The following is a 22,880-nucleotide window of genomic DNA, read 5'->3' on the forward strand; positions in this document are numbered from 1 at the left end:
TAGTGTTCACTAAGTAATCTGTGGAAATGGAAAAACCCCATCCCTTAGGATTTATTTTCTCTTAAATTGTCCATAAATCCATTTGCCAACTGTTCTTTGTGACTTAACTGACCCTCACTCATCTCTGATTTGAATACCAGTACCTAACTGGTTCTACTGTCCTGGTTCACAAAATAATTAGTTGGATGATCTTCTTTGTGTTTTATGACGTCATGCTTACTTTTCCCAGGTTTCTAATCACAGCAAATAAACTATTTGTTTCCTATGTCCTATTGTAAGTTTTCTGAAAAGTGTCTTTTTTAGTTCATTCTGGTCTCCAGTCAGAACTCTGTCTACTGAATGGAATTTCTGAAGGCCATCAAAGATACAGTGAAAACCTACTCTAATCCGAACCCCATAACCTCACCATTTTTCCCATCCCTTTAATTGAAGTGCAAAAATATTCTGCTTAAATATCAGAAAAGCCTGGTGAAAATGTTGCTTTTGTTGTTATGTGCCATTGAGTAGATTCTGACTCATAGCGCTTTGAGGACTCTGTACATCAGAATGAAACACTGCCTGGTGAAACCTGCCATAAAGAAAATTGTGAATAAACTTTGTTCGGGAAGAAAATAGATATAAAATTCATAACCACTTTTGTTATTATGGTTATTCCTAACACACAAACCATTTCTACTGGTTAATCAGCAGAAGGACAAATTCTTCTGTGGAAAAATGGGAAAAGAAGATTAATAGGCTATTTGTAAATAAAAAGAAGGAAAACTGACTTTCACACATAGTGATACAATAAAATTGATAAAACTTCTAGATATGATTTTCATCCATTATTATTGCAAAAATTTCAGACTAGTAATATCCAGTACTAATAAAAATATGGAGTCAGACATTTGCTTTCATAGATGATGAGAACTTTAATTGCTTCTATTTGACAGTTTCTATCAAAATAATAAATATGCATAACCATTGACTAAGCAATTCTACTTCTAGAAAGTCTCAAGTGTGGATGATGTCTGTAGAAAAATGTTTAACTCAGCATTGTTTGCAATCCCAAAACAATTAGAAACAACTGCAGTGATTCTTAATAACATAATAGTTAAGTACATTAAATTATATCCAGAATACACATGAATCTTAATTTATTAAAGAAGAATTGGAGTTATTAAACTGACCCAAAAATTCTAAGATATACTAGTAAGTGAAAAAGAAAAGATGCATGTTATAGGATATCACATATAATAGAATCTTATTATGAATTAAAGACAAATATCTCTATACGTAAGTATATTTCAATCAATATGTTTTCACTCATATATAATAACAACCTAAGATAGCAGATGAACCAGCCTGGCTTGCTGAAAGTGAAGGCGACTTAAAGCACTTGCTGAGGAAGATCAAGGATCGCAGCCTTCAATCACAGCTCAGTGTAAAGAAGTTCAAAATTCTCACAACTAGACCAAAAAGTAAGTAACCTTGTGATAAATGGAACATCTTGCAGTTGTCAAGGATTTCATGATGCTTGGATCCACAATCCGTATTCAGGAAACAACTGATGAGAGGCCAAACGATGCAGTGCCCTGGGTAAACCTCATGCACGCGAACTCTCTAGAGTGCGAACAGCAGGGAGGTTACTTTTGGGTCTATGGTGCACCTGTCCCAAGCCATGGTATTTTCCATTGGCTCATGTGTATGTGAAAGTTGGACATTGAATAAGGAAGACTGAAGAAATATTGATGTGTCTGAACTGTGGTACTGGAAAAAAATATTGAAAATACCATGGACTGCCAAAACAACACATCTTGGAGGAAATACAGGCAGAATGTTGGTTAAAGGCAAGAATCGAGAGACGTGCTTTGGATGTGTTATAAGGAGAGACTGGGCCTTGAAGAAGGACATCATGCTTGGCAAAGCGGATGGGGCCGTGAGAAGGAGGAAAGCCCTCGCCCAGGTGGGCGGTCACAGGGCTGCAGCAATGGGCGCAGACAGGGACAATTGTGAGGCTGGTGCAGGCCCAGGCTGTGCTTCTGTTCGTTATCCGTCAAGTCGCCATGAGGTGGAACTGACTTGAGGGCATCTGAAAAACAACAACGGCACAAATTCCATTATTCGTGTCCAGGAGGTAACTACAATACGCCTAGCTTTCTAAAAACTTGACTCGGTTAAATGCTAGCATAAGGGAGGTGGCATAATTTAAGATAAGCCCTGATTGCCCGTTTTCAGTTATGTTCACTACACCCAGCGCCTCCGTCCAGTCAACAGAAAGGCAATCCCTCTCAACTCCAAATTCATGATAGCCTTCTAAATTCTGATTTCCTTCTACAAAATAAGCCATTTTCAATGCAAATCTCCACTTTCCCCAGCAGAAACATCAATAATTTGTTCACTGAACTGCACTTAAGCAACACTACTTGTTTATCTACATCTAGGAGGTTGCTCGTGCTCTATGATTTCTCTAAGGCCTTAATAAACTCTTCCCATTCGGTCATTTGGAGCCCACTCAGTTTATTCCTTTTTAACAGAATTCCCTCTCACCACAGGAGACATTGTGTGTGTTAGCCTGGGTACATTAGAGAAACAAATCCACAGAAACTCATATGTATAAGAGAGAGTTTTATATAAAGGATAAGTGCACATCAAGAAAACATCCCAACCCAGTGCTGCCCAAGCCCACAAGTCCAACATTAGCCGATATGTCTGACACCAATCCACAAAGTCCTCCTCCATCTCACAAAACACACGTAATGATGCCGACTGTAGGAGGAAAGCCGAATCAGTGAATATGTAAGCATCTCAGCGCTGGCAGGGGTCTCCACATGGCTGCTCCAGCACCCAGGGCTGCATTGGGGTAGGTCCATGTGGCTTCTCCTTGGGGGTGTCTTGCAGGAAGTGAGCCTTGCCAGCTGAAGCAGAGATCTGGCTACAGCAGCTGCACCCTGGTCCAACCATCAGAAAGCAAGAGACCCGAGAACAAGAAAGGTGAGGCTCACTGAGCCATTTATTTCTCTGCCCTTCAATTAATTCCACATGTTTTTATTGGCCAGGTTGGCACAATAAGCATTAACTATCTCACTGTGTAAACATCCCACAGTTTTCATAATCTCTGCTGTATCTTCTATAAACAGTAGTTTGAATTACATGCACCTATCTTTCCAAACAGGAACATACAATGATATCTATGCGTGAAGCACTGTAAATCTATATATTTAAAATAAAATTCTCTCTACCATCACCCACCTTCCCTTAAAAAATATTGGAACAAAGAAAGAAACCCAAAGGATCTTTAGAAACCATTGTGATAAAATATTTGTACTCAAGTGATTGAATCCTAATTAGTTAACTATCGCTCTATGGTTTAAACAGCATTGAGTATGTGGGTTCGGGCTGGGCATTTACTGGCGCTTGGGTCTCCATGCACTCATTTGGTTTATTTAGCTCCAGGGTCCACTGGAATGAAAGATCCAAAATGACCCCATTGTTTTTCACTTGGTCTCTCATATTCTAATTGCTAAGGATGAGCTCCCCTACGTCACAGTGTCTGGGTAGCATTCTAAGTGTGCAAAGGAAGAAACTATAAGATCTCTTAAGTCCCCTACTTCAAAACTTAGATGGCATCACTTCTGCCACATTAGGTCCAGAAAAGAAAGACATGAGGCCAATCCAGTAGCAAGTGAGGGGGGGAAATGCTTCACCTCTAGAAAGGTGGAACTGTAAAGATTCTTCTACAAATAATCTTTTAATTAATTATAATCAAATTATTCTGCAAATAATCCATCTATAGTCCATAAATAATTTTTAGCCATAATTAATCTCCAGTGAATCTTCCAGCCCTAATTATTTACATCCCTGGCACATGCAAATTTTAATTACACCTTTTGAGGCTTCAAAAAATCTCATCCAATTATAGCATCTGATGCAGCTTCTAAAACCTAGACTGTGTAGCCATATTTAATTCACTACCCACTCCTGTACAGTTTGACCCGAATTTGGTGAGAATTATTGTTTTTGTTATTATCAGATGTGATCAAGTCAATTCGAACTGATAACAATCCTATGTACAACAGAACAAAAGAGAGCCTTTTCCAGAGGGCAGGGGGAGACGTCAGACAGTGTAATATATGACAAAATAATAATAATATGTGAATGACGAAGGGTTCACGAGGTGGGGGGGAGGGGGGAGAGAGGGGGGAAATGAGCAGCAGATATTAAGGGCTCGAGTAGAAGGCAAATGTTATGAGAATGATGATGGCAACAAATGTACATATGTTTTTGACACAATGGATGTATGTATGGATTCTGATAAGAATTGTACGAGCCCCCAATAAAATGATTTTTTTTCTCTTGTTAGTTTTTTACAATTTTTATTTATTTTTTTTTCCAATTCTTTTTTTTTTAATTTTAACAATTTATTGGGGCTCATACAATTCTTTTCACAGTTCATATATATACATACATCAATTGTATAAAGCACATCTGTACAGTCTTTGCCCTAATCATTTTTTTCTCTTTTCTTCTTTTACATTTTATTAGGGACTCATACAACTCTTACCACAATCCATACATATACATACATCAATTGTATAAAGCACATCCATACATTCCCTGCCCCAATCATTCTCAAGGCATTTGCTCTCCACTTAAGCCCCTTGCATCAGGTCCTCTTTTTATTCCCCTCCTCCCTCCCCCGTCCCCCCTCCCTCATATGCCCTTGGTAATTTATACATCGTTGTTTTGTCATATCTTGCCCTATCCGGAGTCTCCCTTCCCCCCTTCTCTGCTGTCCCTCTCCCAGGGAAGAGGTCACATGTGGATCCTTGTAATCAGTTCCCCCTTTCCAACCCACTCACCCTCCACTCTCCCAGCATCGTCCCTCACACCCTTGGTCCTGAAGGTATCATCCACCCTGGATTCCCTGTACCTCCAACCCTCATATGCACCAGTGTACAGCCTCTGTCCTATCCAGCCCTGCAAGGTAGAATTCGGATCATGGTAGTTGGGGGGAGGAAGCATCCAGGATCCGGGGGAAAGCTGTGTTCTTCATCGATACTACCTCACACCCTAATTAACCCATCTCCTCTCCTAAACCCCTCTATGAGGGGATCTCCATTGGTCGACACTTGGGCCTTGGGTCTCCACTCTGCACTTCCCCCTTCATTTAATATGATATATATATACATATATATACATGCATATATACATATACACATATATACACATACATACACACACTTATATCTTTTTTTTTTTTTGCATGATGCCTTATACCTGGTCCCTTGGGCACCTCGTGATCGCACTGGCCGGTGTGCTTCTTCCATGTGGGCTTATTTGCTTCTGAGCTAGATGGCCGCTTGTTCACCTTCAAGCCTTTAAGACCCCAGACACTATCTCTTTTGATAGCCGGGCACCATCAGCTTTCTTCACCACATTTACTTGTTCACACACTTTGGCTCCAGCCGTTGTGTCGGGAGAGTGAGCATCATAGAGTTCCAATTTAATAAAAGAAGGTATTCATGCATTGAGGGAGTGTTTGAGTAGAGGCCCAAGGTCCTTCCGCCACCTTAATACTTGACCTATAAATATAGACACATAGATCTATTTCCCCATCCTCCTATATATATTTGCATGTACATGTCTTTGTCTAGACCTCCATGAATGCCCTTTGACTCCTAGCTCTTTCCTCCATCTCCCTTGACTTTCCTCCTGCCCTACTACCATGCTTCATCGCCACCTGGGCTAGAGTATACCTCTTCTCTAAGCAACCTTACCCTTGATCATTTCCCAGCAGGCCTGCCACTCCCACTTCTCTACCATTTGGGGTCCCATGTTTTTCCCTTGTCCCTGGGTTTGTTAACACCACTTCCTTACCTCCCCCTACCCCCCCACCCCAATGAACTGTTTTATTCTGTTCTTTGTCAGTGGTTTGTTTTTGTTGTTTTGTTGTCTGGTTGTATACTGTTGCTTTGTTTTCCTCTGTCTAGTTTTCGTGCATGTTAGTGACTCCACAGGTCTGTCTGAATAGGACAGGCTGGATGAACTTTCTGGAGGAAAAACAACGGGACCGAAAATGATTTTTTTTTTTAAGGAAAAAAAAAGAGAGCCTTTTCCTGCACCATCCTCACAATTGCTTTTACGTTTGAGCCCAGTGTTGCAACCACTGGGCCAATTCATCCTGTAAGAGTCTTCCTCTTTTTCACTGACAGTCCACTTTACCAAACGTGAGACCCTTTTCCAGGGCCTGGCCACTCCTGAGAACATGGCTGAAGTACATGAAATAGAGTCTCGACAGCCTCACTTCTATGGCACATTCTGGTTTTACTTCTTCCAAAACAAGTCTGTTTGTTCTTCGGACAGTTCATGGCATTCTTTGCCAACACCATAATTCAAATGCATCAAGCCTTCTGTACCTTTAGTCCAACTTTCACAGGCATGCTGTTTTTGTTAGGTGCCATCTCAAAGATGGTTCCCACTCAAAGAGACACTGAGTACAGTAGAAGGAAACATCAGCTGGTTTTAGACCATTGTGTCCCACTGTGTTTTCCCATTGTGTCCGTCCATTTCGTTGAGGGTCTTCCTTGTTCACTGCCCCTCTGCTTTACCAGGGGCTGGTCTTTCCTGATAACATGCCCAAAGGATATGAAATGAAGTCTCACCATCCTTGCCTCTGAGTCTGTCTTCTTCCAAGACAGATCAATTATTTTGTCCTTTTAGCAGTCCATGATACTTTCAATATTATTCTCCAGTCCCACAATTCAAGTGCATCCATTTTTCTTTGATCTTCCATGTTTTGTGTCCAACTTCCACATGCATATGAAGCAATGGAAAATACCATGGATGGTGTCAGAAACCCCGTAGACCTCAAAGTAACATCCTGGCTTTTCAAAATTTTAAAGTTATTTTTTTAAATAAGTGTAATTATTTTTGTAATTGTGTCCAAAATATTGTGTTAGACCAGGTTGACTAGAGAAACAAATCCAGGGACACTCATATATGTGCAAGAGAGAGTTTTCTATCAAAGAGCAGTTGTGTATTGAGAAAACATCCCAGCCCAGTCCAGATCAAGTCCATTAAGTCCACTATTAGCTCATATGTCTGATACTAGTCTATAAATTCCTCTTCAGACTCACATTTCCATTCATAATGATGCCGAGTAAGTGGGCGAAAAGTCTTGTGGATCCAATGGCAGTGGAAGTATTACAGGGCTGTGTCCACAGGTCTCTGCCACATGGCTTCTCGACAGGAATATGAAGGCAAAGAGAGAGAGAGGAAGTTCCCAGAATCATCATGAGAAGGCCATGCCCACAGGAGGCATCATCAGTCTGTGACCTGATTGACAGGCTAGACTCCACCCCTCCACTCCGAACACACTAAAATTAACATGAGATTAGGCAACAACCACAAATATATGCAACAAAGGATTCTCTAAGTCAACAACTTCTGCATGTATAATTCAGTGTCATCAATAAGGAGTGTTTGGACAGCAGATCTACCCAATTCAATGTGCTTGAGAAGTAATTCATCACCCCGACACCGTCTCCTCACGCCTCCTTTGCACCGCTTCCTACACGGATGCTGTGTGTCTCTACTGCTTGCTCTCTTCCTTTCTCTGCCATAGTTATTCCCACATATGCTGTACTTGCAGCTGATACAGTTTCTCCAACAAACTCTTTTTACTAATCTTCTACAGAGTCTTCTCATAAACATGATACTCTTACTCTCTGATGATGTTCTAGTCTCATGTCTCATTCTCAACTACCTCCATCATCTGGCAAGAGGGATCAGATATAACGAAATCAAATTCACTGCCAAAAAGTCAAGTCCAACTGATAGCAACCTTTATATAGAAAAGAGAAAGAATTAACAAATTGTCTTGGGAAATCAAAGCGGTTGAATTGTATTTATAACTTCAGGAATGATTTGTAACTTAACATCTCTGCGTTCACTCACCTGTCTATAAAATAATAAACAATTTTGCATAGAGGTACATCTTGCTTTCCACCTATTTACCATTTCTTACTGGTTGGACTGCTAAAGATACTGCTACATGTCTTAATTTCTTCCCATGGAAAACATCTTTAATCTCAGTTATCATGCATTTTAATTGGACAGTTTAATTATATAGGACAATCATCTTCTGAACTAAATCTCAAAATGGTTTGATCAAAAGGAAACTCTTTTTAATAAATATGACATAACTCACTTTACAATTAACCTTCTGGAGAATAGCTTCTATTTTCAAAACAATGTGGTTTCAGTTCTATTATGTACTGTTATCATATGCTTGGTTCTGACTCATTATCGTAGACGGAATTAAAATATGAATATAGTTCTCTCTTTTGGGTTTTTTGAATATTCATTTAATGAACCCAAAGCAAGCCCATTGAAGCAACCAAACCATTGCTATGCTTATTCTGGTTAAAAATTAGAGTCAAAGCAGATAAATGAGCTTCTTTTCCCGGGTATTAAACCTTCATCTCTGTAATCCGTAGGCTCTGTCCAAAAGTAAAATGTCACTGTTGTTGTTGTTGTTGCAATTTTATGCAGCATCGTAGCAAACCAGAAGGCACCACAGCACAACAGACTGACAGACAAATGGTGGATATAATTTCTAATTGAAGCTATTTGTTGAGAAATACTTTTTGCTATTTTCTGTGCTTGAAACTGTTAAAATGTACATCTTAGGCCACTACCTTTTTACAACTTAACGTTGATCTTTCTCCACTAAAATAACCTTAAATTTTCATACTTGGGTACTATCCTTAAGAATCACATAACATCCAGCTATTTTTCTCATAGCTGTTTATGCAGAATAACTAGGAAGATACACTTATCTATTACTCAAAATGCACATTTGAAGCATCTCACAAATTAAGATGTAATGGAACAAATACTTACCTACAATGTGCAGGAGATACAGCAATGGTAAAATAAACCCCATGCCTTCGCTGATCTTGTATTCTAGTGCATGGAGAAACACCGTAAGAAAATAAGCAAATCCGTGTAGACGTTCCCAAATACAATTAGTGCTGTTGAGAAATAAACAGGATGAGGGTGTCAGATTGCGGAAAGTGGAGACAGAGGTGACCCTTGTACATAGCATTAATGCCCACTCTGAACAGGTAATGTTTAAGACATTTATTTCAGCATGGGCAATCATAGTTCCGAATTCATATATCTCAACCTCTAGCCAGCTGTCACCTTTCTTTCTCCATGATGACGGAGCCAATCAGCTCCTCTGAGACTCCAAGGGCCATGATCTAGTAGTCACCAGTCACGGGGGTTGCTTACCTCCTGCCGCTTGCCTTAATTTCCCTGTGTTTAATTATTCTAACACAATTGCGTGAAAATTACCTTTTCTGTAGAGACTTTTCTTTGAAATTGTTATATTCTGAAAAGTAGTTAAGTCCGGCTACTTCAGTTTGGTATGACATCATTTGGATAAAAAAATTGAAGTTCTTTTCTGCGGTTGGTTCTACTGTGTTTTGTGTGGTTTTTTCTGGTGACAAAAGATAGGGTCTTTGTCCTTTCCATGTAAAGCCATAAACATCTGGAGCTATTTCAGAGGGCAAAAATGAGACAAGAAGACCACAACCACCCTAACTTGTCATTAAAATGAAACTGCTGGTGTCTTGACTTGGAGATAGTTCAGTTAGATGAGGCTACTTTTTAGTGTCCCTTACATTAATGTTAGCCCAAACTGGTTACCTCTCACTGATGCCCACTCTCTCACAAAGTCTATCCCTTAAAATCCTCTGTTTGGGGACTTGATCCTTTTCAATCCAACATCTTAATTGGGATCAGTCACTGCTTTCCACGCAGTACTTTGAGCTTCCTGGAGAGTGGGTCTGATGTCCACTTCTTACCCACAGGAGCTGAAATTGCCATTCTGCTCTTTCGTATCTCCCACCTTGAGAAGGCAGAGTTTCTTGAGCCAATGTTCCATCTCTAATACGAACTCTCAGGACATTTAAGAATATTAATCAATGTGCAATGTGCACTGCGGCAACACTTGGAAACATGATGATTCTACATTAGAGATGACTTGTATTATTTAAAATAAAAGGTTCAGTTGGGATCTGCGAAGGAGAAATAATCTTAAACTACAGTGATTCGACTTAATTGAGAGGACAGCACCGCAGGTAAGGATTGTTTCGAGGAATGGAAAGGAGTGTGGGAATTTCTCTGGAAAACAAGGAAGGCTCTGCCCCTGTGGGCGTGCACAGTTTACCAGCTTGCTCTGTTTTCCACTAGGGTATGCCTGCAGATAAAATACTTTGGAAGAAATGTTTACTGTGAGCTTTGGCTGGATCACAACCACAAAAGTGATCAACTAGAACAGAGAAAATTAAAAAGTTTAAGGATTAAAGAGTTAGTTCATTTCAGGGAGAATGAATAGTGTGAATACTAAAAACTTCTCTTAATGGAAAATGGTTTTTGAGTTATAGAAGCATTAGAATGAAAATTACTATTCCCTCCTACTCTGCTTTCTCCTTGCATGATAAATTATCGTCAGCTTTGCTGCACTGGCCAATTTCCATATTTTTCAGATAGTTTCTAGTGGTCATTGTTACACAAAGTCAGCTATCATTTAAACTGCCACGGCCCAATTGTTTCCTTTCTTTCTTCCCTTCTTTCTCTCCTTTAGGATGTTTGTGTGTGTGTGTGTGTGTGGTGTGTGTGTGTGCGTGTGTGTGTGTGTGTGTGTGTGGTGTGTGTGTGTGGGGGGGATGTCATTTAAATACGTGCAATCAGGTTTGTTTGGTTTTTAACTACACTGTTATTTGAAAGTGGGCTATTTATTACCATATCATTAACATTTTATAAACTAGTTTAAAAAAGCAGCATTTAAATGTGCTAGCCAACCTAAGAGAGAAATACAAAAGATTCGTAGCTGTCAGGTAATTAATTACTTGCTTGATTTGTTTCTTCGGATAAAAAGAAAGAAGTAAAAGGGAAAGAACCAGCAAATGAAACGGATAGGCACATATTTGACTAAGACACTTTTACCGTGGCATCAGTAGGGTTTGTCTCCTATGTAAACTGATTTTATTTTGAACCTGTACAGCGTTGCAATCCCCAGGAAATGAATAAGAGGAGTGATTTAACTAATCCTTGAAGCTAACAAAGAAAGAAGCCATTGTGTTGTGGAGCCGCTTATCTCTTTAGTGAGGACTTTTTTAAAAGTGAGGGAAGGTGTTTGTGCTTTTCATTTGCAAAAATGCTATTAAGGCAGACTTGCTTCCTCAAATTTAATATTACATTCAAATGCAATGGTATAAGACATCCCAGCTTACACCAAGTCTCCTCTAAACTACTAAGAAGGTCCTATCCTTAGGAGGGTGCTTGACAAGTTGGGGCCATGACAGAGATAAAGATGTGATACTCAGGCTTTGCCTTCTGTTTCTGGTTAATTTATGATTTTTACAAAATCCAAAGGGTGTTTTACTAAGGCACTTGTGGAAACTGAGGCACTGTTCATTTTATGAATTCTATTTCTCTATTTAGAACATTCAAAGCCTACAACGCACCTACTTAAACACAAGAGGCTTTGTTGAAGAGATGCCATGACATAAGATCTCTCTCTGTTCCTATCTTAGAGACCAAGACATGTGTGTCAAGTGGGGCAGTTCCTCCTGTTCTCAGGCCCAGTCATGCAACCACGTCCCTGCAGCACAGCTACTTGGCACTAAGTTGCGGCTGTCATAGCAACCCCGTGCGCAATACGTCTGTATTCCAGGAAAAAGACACGCACTGGAAGGTTTCAAGATGACGTTGACGCATTGTCAAAAATGTAAGCTGATATTTGCTTTATTCCTCTTATCCAATATTTCCCCCCAAGAACAAAATCATGAGACACTCTGCAGATTTCCAACTGTGTGGCCTTAACAAGTTACTGCAACTCCGAAAGTCTTCCATTTCCGCCAAGGTATGCCTAAAGCTCCGAGGCGCTCTAGTTCGATTTCTAGTCTCATTTTTCACCAGACCACGTTAGGCTTGGTCTGTCTTGAGATGTTCTTCGGAAGTACAGGCAAAGTTTGCGTCATTAGGGGGCTACCAGTGTGTGACGTTAGCAAGTACATGTCAAACCTTTAAAGTTTTGCATTAGAAGAATTATATTTGCAGCCAGGAATTGCAGTATGCTCTGGCAAAATGTTCAAGGACAACGCTGCCGTGGTCTTTAAACCGATTTGCTGTAACAACTTTATGTAAACATGAACTCAAGTGAGTGGTCATTTCATAATGACTTTTGCTATCAATACTCAATCTACCTCATTACCAGCAACTGTCGATAAGCCCTTCACTCCGCATGTTCTTAAGTGACAGGTTCCACTCCTCCGGCTTGTTATTTATTTGTTGGCTGTATTGATTTAAAATCCTTCTCAGCTTCTACTTAAGTGTCTGGAGGAAGATGATATTAGCACAGACTTGGTGACAAAGACACAATAAACAGCTGAAAGTGACCACTATGGGATTAATCTATAAAATCAACGGGAAATGGAGAGATTTATCAAGCTGTGTTTGCCATTATTCTGAATTTACACCAAGTTGATTGTCATGAGTATAATTTTCAAATTCAGTGGCATGAAAATTGTCTTCCCAGTAAATAAAGAATATAAACCTGTCATTCTATAAAAAACATTTTTGTACAGAAATTAGAGCCTGTCTGCTCTCATAAAAATATATGTCTAAGAAATCCAAGACTAGCTCTATTCCATCCTGTAGGATCACGGAGTCAGCGAGACTCAAGGACCACGGGCAGGACTGTGTGGTTCAGGGACCCTGGTGACACAGTGGTTGGGGCTCAACTGCTAACTGAAAGGTCAGTAGTCGGAATCCATCAGCTGCTCCAACACCAAACGAAACCCACTTCCATCCAATAACTTGTGACTCGACAACTTATACATGGAGGGTTTCCCAAACCTCCGTCTATAAGGTTCTTTAAGAATCTTTAAGTTTCTCCCCACGAATAGCTGGTAAATTAGAAATGGCGACTTTAGAGTTTGTTTGTCAGTCCAGTACTGACCTCATAGCTCACTAATGCCAAGGAATATTGATGCTTATAAGTTCTACACCATTTCTTGTCGCTTTCCATTTTCCTAGCTGCGCACTGCCTGCACCCCACAATCTGACTGTTAAGTAGCTGTTTGCCGTGATTCTGCCCACTTCGTCATGCCTCGTCAGCACGTGGAGATCTCAAGAGCTTTCCTTCGTGCCTTCAAGGTCAACTCTACTTTGAGGCGGCAGCTCTTCCTGTGTCTTAACTGCCTTCCAACCTGAGCGGCGCATTTCCCATTGCTCGATCCGACAGTGCTGCTCTGCTATTCAGATGGTTTGCCGCTGCTTTTCCCTCAGAAGTAGACTGGCTAGTCCTTCTTTGAAGTTGATTCTTAGTCTGGAAGCTCCACTGGAATCTGTTCACCAAGAGGGATCCTGCTGACATTGAAATAATTGGGGCTTAGCTTCCAGCATCACGGCAACAGAAAGGCCACCGAGTAAAACACAGCGACGTTTGAGTGGTGATCACTGTGCAGAGACGGCAATCAATTCCGCTCATCGGAGCATGCTCTAGGAGCAGCAGGAGGTGTCGCGGCCTGTTTGAAACAATGTTGTCATTGTGCCCTGCACAGTATCCAGCCGAGACCTTCCTGCGTTTCAGAAATGTGACCGTTTCCGTGGCAAACACTCCGGCATACAACAGAAAGGACAAAATAGCCATTCCGTTCACTTTTCACCCCAGGGAGAAGCAACGCTTTAAATTTGTTTGTTTGTTTTTTCTGCGTTGACCCCGTCGCATGCTGTATAACATTCTTTTGGGCAATTTCTGATTGGATGTACATCTGTGGTCCCATGACTTTATAGTGCCGAACTGCCTTCCTGTCACTTCTGACTCATGGCAGCCCTGTGGACAGCAGACACTATGAACAACAGAACAAAGCACTACCCAGTCTTTGGCCAACCTGGCAAAGCTTCTCGTGTCTGAGCTCATCGTTGCTGCCACTGTGCCAATCAGTCTCTTTGAGGGCCTCCCGCTTTCTTACTGGCCTGCTGCTTTACCAAGCATGAAGTCCTTCTCCAAGGATTGGTCCCTCCCAAAAAGATGTCCAAAGGACATGAGACAAAGCCTTGCCATTTTTGCCTCTGTGAAGCATCCTGACTGTATTTTTTCCAAGACAGCTCTTCTGACTTTGTTCCTTTGCCTGTCCCTGGTACTTTCAATATTCTTCACCAGCACCATAATTCAAATACATCCGTTCTTCTCCAGCCTTACTTATGCAATGTCCAACTTTCACATACATAAGGGGCACTGAAAATACTATGGGTTGGACCAGGTGCACCTCATTCTTCAAAGGAACATCCTTGCATTTCAACACTTTCAAGAGGATTTGTGCAGCCAATTTGCCCAATGCAATATGCCAATGGATCTCTTGCGTAGCTACTGTTTCTATGAGCACTGATTGTGGATCTAAGCAAAATTTAGTTAAAGCCCTCAATATTTTCAGCATTTATCATTATGGTAGGTTTAAGGACATTGCTTTTCTTTATGGGGTGCTGTAATTCATTCAGAAGGCTGAAGTCCTTGGTCATCAGCAAGTGCTTCACGTGATCCAAAAGAATGCTCAAATTATAGAAGATCAACAGCAAGTCAAATTTTGCTGCACATCCTCCAACAGCAGTTGCAGCAGTCCATTGGCAGAGAGCTGCCAGAAGTTCAGGATGGATTCAGAAGAGGATATGAAGCAAAGGATAAACATTGCTGATGTTGCAGGCATCATGGCTCAAATCAGAGAATACCAGAGAGATGTTTACTTGTGTTTTATTGATTATGAAATGACATGCATGAAATGATCCCTGAAGATAAGGGTGCTACAGCAAAGTATGGTAAAGCAGATGGTGCCTGGCTATCAATTGGAATAGTTTCTGGGGTCTTCAAATTTTGCATTCGAACAAGCATCCATCTAAGTGTGACATCAACTAAGTCCGCACAGAGGAAGCACAGCAACCTGTGTGACACAAAGATGAAAATTACAAAATCCAAATATGACAAAGGGAAGATATCAGAGTTAAAACTGTAAGCATCCAATTTGTAGAAGGCTATGGAGGTCAGTGGGAGCCCCAAATCCATCTGCAGAGTATCTAGTCAGATTGAGCCTCTGGCAGATGCCCTCTGGCCACAGGCAAGGAATTCAAACAGCTGTACTGTCAAACAGAGATGATTGTAAACTTGATAATAGTGGATCGAACCATGGTATAATATGACAGTCAGTTGACCTCCCTCCTGACCCAACCTGAATTTGCTCTAGGCTTAAGTATTTCTCACCTGTTCCAGGACAGAAATTTCTTCTTTGGCCTTTTAAATATTGATGGTGGTCTTTCTTCTATTACTCTTTATTTGTATTTTTACCTCTGTGTTATTTTCTTCTTCCCATTTTGTTTTGTTTTTGTTTCTCATTGTTTCTGTTGGGCTTCCCAGTTCATAATGCAAATAAGAAGTGGATGCATAGAGACAAGAACTGATGCAAAGGTTTAACAGGATGTGGAGGGGCCGGGGGTTGAGAACATGGGGGATTAGGGGAACAAACAATTCATGTAGGTAGGGGAGGGAGCACCGGAACTAATTATGATGATATATATACAACTTTTTTGAAAAGCAGCTTAACTATGGAAGTTTATGATATGTGAATTATTGAATATGTGAAGGCCTAATAAAATTGTTTTTAAAAAGAAGTATTAATATTCAACTAGTCTCAAGGAATTGGAGATTAAAGATGTTCCAAATGTCCAACTCTTACAAGTAAAAAACAAGTCTCCAGGAATGATTAGATACCAATTGAAATGTTTCAACAAGCTGATGAAGCACTGGAAGCACTCACTCGTCAATGCCAGGAATTTTGGGAGACAGCTACCTGGTCAGCCGACCAGAAGATATCCATAATCCATTTGCAAAGAAAGGTGCCCCAAAAGAAGGCTCAAATTATAGAAAAATATCATTGATATCACATGCAAGTATAATTTTGCTGAAAATCAGCAGCAGCAGCAGCATTGCTGAGTAGGAGCTTCCAGAAAGCCAGGCCAGATTCAGAAGAGGACCTGGACCAGGGAGATCATTGCTGATGTCAGGTAGTTCTCGACTCCTATGAGAATACCGAAAAGATGCTTCCTTTAATTTTATTGACTAGGCAAAGGCATTCCTCTGATTGTGTGGACCATAACAAACTATAGATAGCATTGAAAAGAATGGGAAATCCAGAACACTCATTGTGCTCATGTGGAATCTGCACCTGGAACAAGAGGCAATTATGTGTACTTAGATGAGGATGGCAAGACGTTTTATCATTTACATCGGGCATGTTGTCAGGTGAGACCAATCCCTGTGCAAGGACATTATGCTTGGTAAAGTAGAAGGACAGAGACAAAGGGACAGACCCTGGACAAGATGGGTTGACAAATGGCTGCAACAGTGAGCTCAAACATAAGAACAATTGCGAGGAGGGGGCAGGAGCAGGCATTGTCTCTCTTGGGTGTACAGAGGGTTGCTATGATTTGGAACCTATTTGAAGGTACCTAACAACAAAACAAGTAATCTCAAAGATGCCCTCAAGCAAATACAGGATGTGGCTGCTTTCACACACTCTAGTAAATCGGGGTCTTAAAAATAGGCCCAAGGAAGCAAAGGGTGTTGATCTCGCCCTAATCCTGTCCATTAGTATAGTACAGAATGCCTCCCAAATGGGACTATAGCCACAGGTGTATGGTCTCCTGAGTTGTAACACATCACATACAGAATTATGGCTGGAAGGGACACATTAATTGACTACCACTCAAATATATTTCCATCACATCAAATCATCAAATCATTTCCATCACATAATCAATAGTTTCAATTATTATTATTATAGCTTTACCCATCACCCCACCACCATAACTTTCGATGAAAGCTGCCAATTTCACAAACATTTGATTTGAAATATTTGGGTTTTGGGGAAACGAAGAAGCTAAGTTCCATAAAAGCCTTGGCTGACTTGGTGTCGGGGAACATATCCAACATTATGCTAAAGACAAGGAGGCGTGAAACGGTGTAAGTAAAGAGCTGGAACATGCTAGGATTTGTTAATAAGAGATGATATCAGACAACTATTCTGGGATGAGAATGAGAAGAACTCCATGTAGATCAGCGATTCTCCACCTTTCACAGGGTCGGCCGATTCATAGCAGTAGCAAAATTACAGTTATGAAGTAGCAATGAAAAGAATATTATGGTTGGGGGTCGCCACCACATGAAGAACTGTATGAAAGGGTCGCGGCAATAGGAAGGTTGAGAACCACTGAGTAGGGGATTTGACTTTTGTTTTATGTTGAAGGCAGGAGAGAATGGTAAAGTTATTTGATCTTAATAATACTCATATTTCTATATAGCATCTTCACTCAGGTGTCCCACAGGCACTTCAAAGTAAGATGATAAAAATCTTAACTATTTAATTTGGCTCAGAAGGTAAGGAATGATCAGCCCCCCTCACTATTTCTCAGGTTTTAGTTCTATTCATTTTTTTAAGAAAATTATTTCCAATGCAGTGCTCCATACCCATAGAAACTATTACTCAAATGCCAAGTTAGTGTAATCCTGATAACAAAACCTGACAAGGACACTGCAAGGAATATAAATTACATGACGATACCTCTCAAAGGTTAACAACTGCTAAGCAAAATATAAGAGGGCCAAATCTAGCTCTGAATCAACAGGATAGTACATCCATCTACAAAGCGGAGCTTATTCCCACAATTGGTTTATCGTTTGAAAATGTATTTTATCACATCAACAGAATAAAGGAGAAAAATATAAATATCTCAACACCTGAAGAAACAGCCATTATTAAAAGCTCACACTCCTTTATGGTGAAATCTCTGGGCAAACTCTGACCAAGGCTGTTTCTATGGAGTCCATTCCTGCACACAGTGACCTGGAAGGACAAAGTAGAGCTTTTCTTCCTGTTTACAAGGCAATGAATCTTTTACAGAGCAAACTGCTTCATCTGTCTTTCTCAGAGTAGCCGGTAGGTTCAAACAAATAACCTTGTGGTTAGCAACCCAATGCTTAAGCACCTGTACCACCAGGGATACTGTTTCTCACTCTATTAAGGGAGACCAATTAAAATCCACCATTCGTGTCATATGTCAAAAGCCTGGTGGCACTGTGGGCTGCTAACCACAAGGCCAGCCGTTCAAACCCAGCAGCCACTCCTTGAGAGAAAAGTGAGACTGTCTGCTACCATAAGGATGTCCAAAGATTGGAAACCCTATATAGGATTGTTGTAAATAAGAATCGATAGATGGCAGTGGATTGTGTTCTATACAACGATGAAATATTAAAGGTTTCCCACTGAGAAGAATTAAGTGAGAGGATGTCCACCGTCAACACTTTGAATACTAGGCTACCCAGTACAAAAGGAGAGAGCAAAAGAAATGAAAGAAGCGACTGAGAAGTCATAGTTTGCACATGCTATCTTTGTACATATGCATAAATTAAAATAATCTGCATGTTATTTAAATTAATAAGAGATGGAACACGATCATTGAATATGAGGTTAAAATATATAAATTACTTATATCTTATATACGAACAGTACAATTTTTAAAATAATGTTTAGATATCACTTCCAGTAGCATTTAAAAAATCACATACAAGGATAAAACAAAAATTATGAAAAATAAGAGAAACATTTATTAGATAAAAATATGAAGCTATTGTTTCTTAGCATATCCTCCATCTAAACCTATATCCTTCTGAATGTGGTATTTCCATTTGTCTAACTAAGTATTTCCAGAAGGGGGCAATACCTGAGGGACACTAAAACAATCCATGGGCACTTGAGTTAGTGAGTTTATTGTGCCAACCTGGCCAATAAACACATGTGGGATTAATTGAAGGGTGGAGGGATAAATGGCTTGGTGAGCTTCACCTTTCTAGTTCTCAGTTCTCTTACTTTGTGATGGTCAGACAAGGGTGCAGCTGCCTTAACAGTTCCCAGCTTCAGCTTGCAAGGCTAACTTCCTGCAAGACATCCCCAAGGAGAAGCCACATGGACCTCCCTGATGCGCCCAGGGTGCTGGAGCAGCCATGTGGAGACCCCTGCCAGCGCTGAGATGCTTACACTCTCACTGACTCGCCTTTCCTCCTGCAGTCGGCGTCATTGCGTCTGCTTTGTGAGATTGTGAGATGCAGGAGGACTTGCTGTTGGACATACGGGTTAATGTTGGACCTGTGGGCTTGGGCAGCACTGGGTTGGGATGTTTCCTTGATGTTCACTTAACCTTTATATAAATCTCTCTCTTATACATGAGATTCTCTAAAGTACCCAGACTAATAACACAGGCACTGCAAGAGCAGATGCCTACACTTTATCCTGGATGATGTGCTACAGTACAAGAGTTTTTAATCGTCAGAGGAATGCTGAGTACTGCTTTCCTTTCTGAAAAGGGAGTGGCAGGCCAACTTCGTGTGGGAACCTGGACTCTAACCCTGCCCTGAAGAAATTGGCACACTCTGAATTATGCCACACCAGGAGAGTAGCTTTGGTATCCTCCAGCGGATCCAATCTTGCTCCTATTCAATGTTCTTTGAATTTGGAGAACCAAAAGAAACCTCAAGGGGCACAACCAGGGTTTGAAGCAAATGAGGTGAGGTTTCCTAATCAAATGCTTAAAGACTGCCTTGCTACCCTCAAAGCATAAACAGATCCACGGATGTGATGGGAAAAAAATTCCTCTGGACAAGGTTTCTTGCCTTTTTCTCATCTGTGCAGTTTTCAATTTTCTTAAAACTTCTTCATGATGAACCCTTTTGCACATCCAGTTTCCTTGCACATCCAGTTTGCAAATGCAGAAAGCCCAAGTTTTCTTTTCCGAGACCCCACGGGGATTAAGCCTCTAGTTAATTTCCTCAGATTTTTGACCAAGGATGTGAAAAGTTTTGCCCCCAGACAAGCTACGTCAAAGAAAATAGACAAGGTAAATTAATGCAGATATCCTTAAGTTAAATTTTGTTTTGTTTTTCCTTAAGTTAAATTTTAATGCAAATATACTTAGGTTAAAATTTAACATAATTTGTTTTCCATTTTGACCCATTCTTAATTTATTCTAGTTTTTAGTATTTCCTGCTTTCTTTTGGATTGAGACATTTCTGTGTTACATTTTGTTTTTGTTGTTTTTTATGATTTTCTTTATAGGAAATGCAGGTAGACAAAGCTATAGACAATAACCAGATTAATAGTTTTTTAGGGTTATGACAGAGGAGATTGAGGGTGGAAAGAGGAGCTAAAAACAATGACTACAAAAATGAAGAAAATGTAAAATTGATTGTGGTGATAATTGTACAGTTCTTTGAATCTGTGAATTACAGATCCATAAATCTGAATTACAGCTCCATAAACTGTTTCAAAAATTAGGCACCTTGCCCTGCTGATGTGGTATATTGAGTTACTTGTTGAGATGCTAACCACTAAGTCAGCAATTCAAAATCACCAGCCTCTCAGAAAACGCTTTCTACTCCCATAAAAGTTGAGTTTTACTCCTCTTGTCAAAAGCTACAGGGGGCAGTTTTACCTTGTCTTTGAGGGTCAGTATGAGGCAGAATCGACTCAAGGGCAGTGAAAATACCTTCTCAGCTCATCCCTGTCTCTTAAATGTAACCCGTCCTGAAGATTCCTTTAGAGGCCATCATTTGTCCTGAGTTGTGTTGAAGGCACTCTCCCAAGACAGAGACAAATGTGCGGCTGAAAGAGCGTGTCTGTGTCCCCACTTATTACAGAGACACGCTGAAACACATGTTGTTTGAACTGCAACCATCACTAGTAATATTTTTTTAAGTTTGAGGGTTTTTTTTAAATCATTTTATTGGGGCTTGTACAACTCTTATCACAATCCATCCATCCATCCATTGTGTCAAGCACATTTCTACATTTGTTGCCATCATCATTCTCAAAACATTTGCTTTCTGCTTCAGCCCTTGGCATTAGTTCCTCGTTTTTCTCCCTCCCTCTCCCCTCCCCACTCCCTCGTGAACCCTCGATAATTTATCAATTATTATTTTGTCATAGCTTACACTGTCCGACATCTCCCTTCACCCACTTTTCTGTTGTCCATCCCCTAGGGAAGAGGTTATATGTAGATCCTTGTAATCGGTTCCCCCTTTTGGCCCCACCCTCCCTCCAGGCTTCCAGTATTGCCACTCTCACCACTGGTTCTGAAGGGGTCATCTGTCCTGGATAATTTTTTTACTTGTCCTCTTTTTTACACAAAATGAATCCACCTAAAGTTGTACAAACTTGCACTTTGAGAACTGCATAAAACTGAAATGAGAGAAATGAAGAGAGAGATAAATAAATGAAATGGCGTATCCTGTTTGTAGATTAGAAGAATAAAAATTTCTAAAACTTCAATTCTTTGCCAAATTGATCTCTATATTTCTTTCAATCCCAATTATAATCTCTGGTTGTATTTGTCTTGTGTTTTAGGTTTGGCTTTCTTTAATTTGGCTTAAATTGGTTTAGTGGAGTTTGGTTTGGTTTGGTTTGGTAGACATTATCACACTAATTCTAAAATGTATATGAAAATGCAAATGGCTTAGAAGCCAAGACAATCTTGAAAAATAATTAAATTGGATAAATTATACTTCCACGTAACAAAACTTACTATAAATCTACAGTGATCAAGGCCATGTTGATAGTCCCATGGTAGATAGAACTCTGTGATGATTGTAATTCAAAATATCACAGAAGTAAATAACTTTAGTGTTTTATCTATATGTGCAATAGAATATGAAACACCAATGTTAAAAGAGTAAACTATTGCCAAACATAATAATATATGTAAACTTCAAATATATTGAGTTGAAACATATGCACCTAAAGGAATACATACTATATAATCTATTTACATGATATCCAAATCATCAAAATTCACATATGATCATTAAAGACAATTGTAACCCCCAAAGTTATATATTTACTGGCATGAGACCCAAAATCTGATGAAGGTGTTCTATATCTTAATTTGTACATTATTTATACAAGTGCATATGGGAAAAAATAAGAAACAGTACATTTAGAAATTCCTTCTCTACTTATATAACTCAATTGCAACTGGGAAACTGAGTATTATATAATGAAAAAATGTTATGCAACTTTCTACATACAATAGATGATGTATGTCATACACATAACCAAAAAAATCACTTCCATAGGGTCGATTCCATCTCACAGTGACTCTATAGAACAGAGTGGAACTGCCTCTGTGCATGTCTGAGACGGTCACTCTTTATTAGAACTGGAAGTCTCATCTTTCTTTTTGTGGAGTAGCTGGTGATTTCAAACTTCTGACTTTAGCAGCCCAAAGAGCAACCAACTATGACACCAGGGTTTCGTATCACTCCTTAATAGAAACTAAAAAGAATTTGTTGAAAATCTTTGAAACATCAAAGTAAGATGTTTTTACATACAAAAAGATACAAGGAATTTTATTTGAATAAGTGTTCTACAAAATGGGAGAACAATCCAATAATGAAGAAAATTTAAGATAGAAAAATCAGGTTTAAGGAAGGCGAGAAGGTGAAGAGATTCCCAGCATGATTTTAAATTGAGATTTAGCTGTAGACAAAGAGCCCAGATTGGAGAAAAGTCTGGGAGTGATACCTCAAAAAAGATTAATTTGGTAAAATAATAGATATATTGAACACCGTAAAAAGAAATTTAAGTATTACATAGTTTGAGATTGAATTATAAAGTAAGCAAATAAATAAATGAAACAATTATTAATTTCTAGGGACACCAAAAATTGTATAGGAAAAGCAATGAAAACATTGCTTACTACTTGGCTAAGTCTTTAAACGGCATTTA

This window comes from Tenrec ecaudatus, chromosome 3 (assembly GCF_050624435.1).
Source record: "Tenrec ecaudatus isolate mTenEca1 chromosome 3, mTenEca1.hap1, whole genome shotgun sequence".
In the NCBI taxonomy this organism is placed as follows: Eukaryota; Metazoa; Chordata; class Mammalia; order Afrosoricida; family Tenrecidae; genus Tenrec; species Tenrec ecaudatus.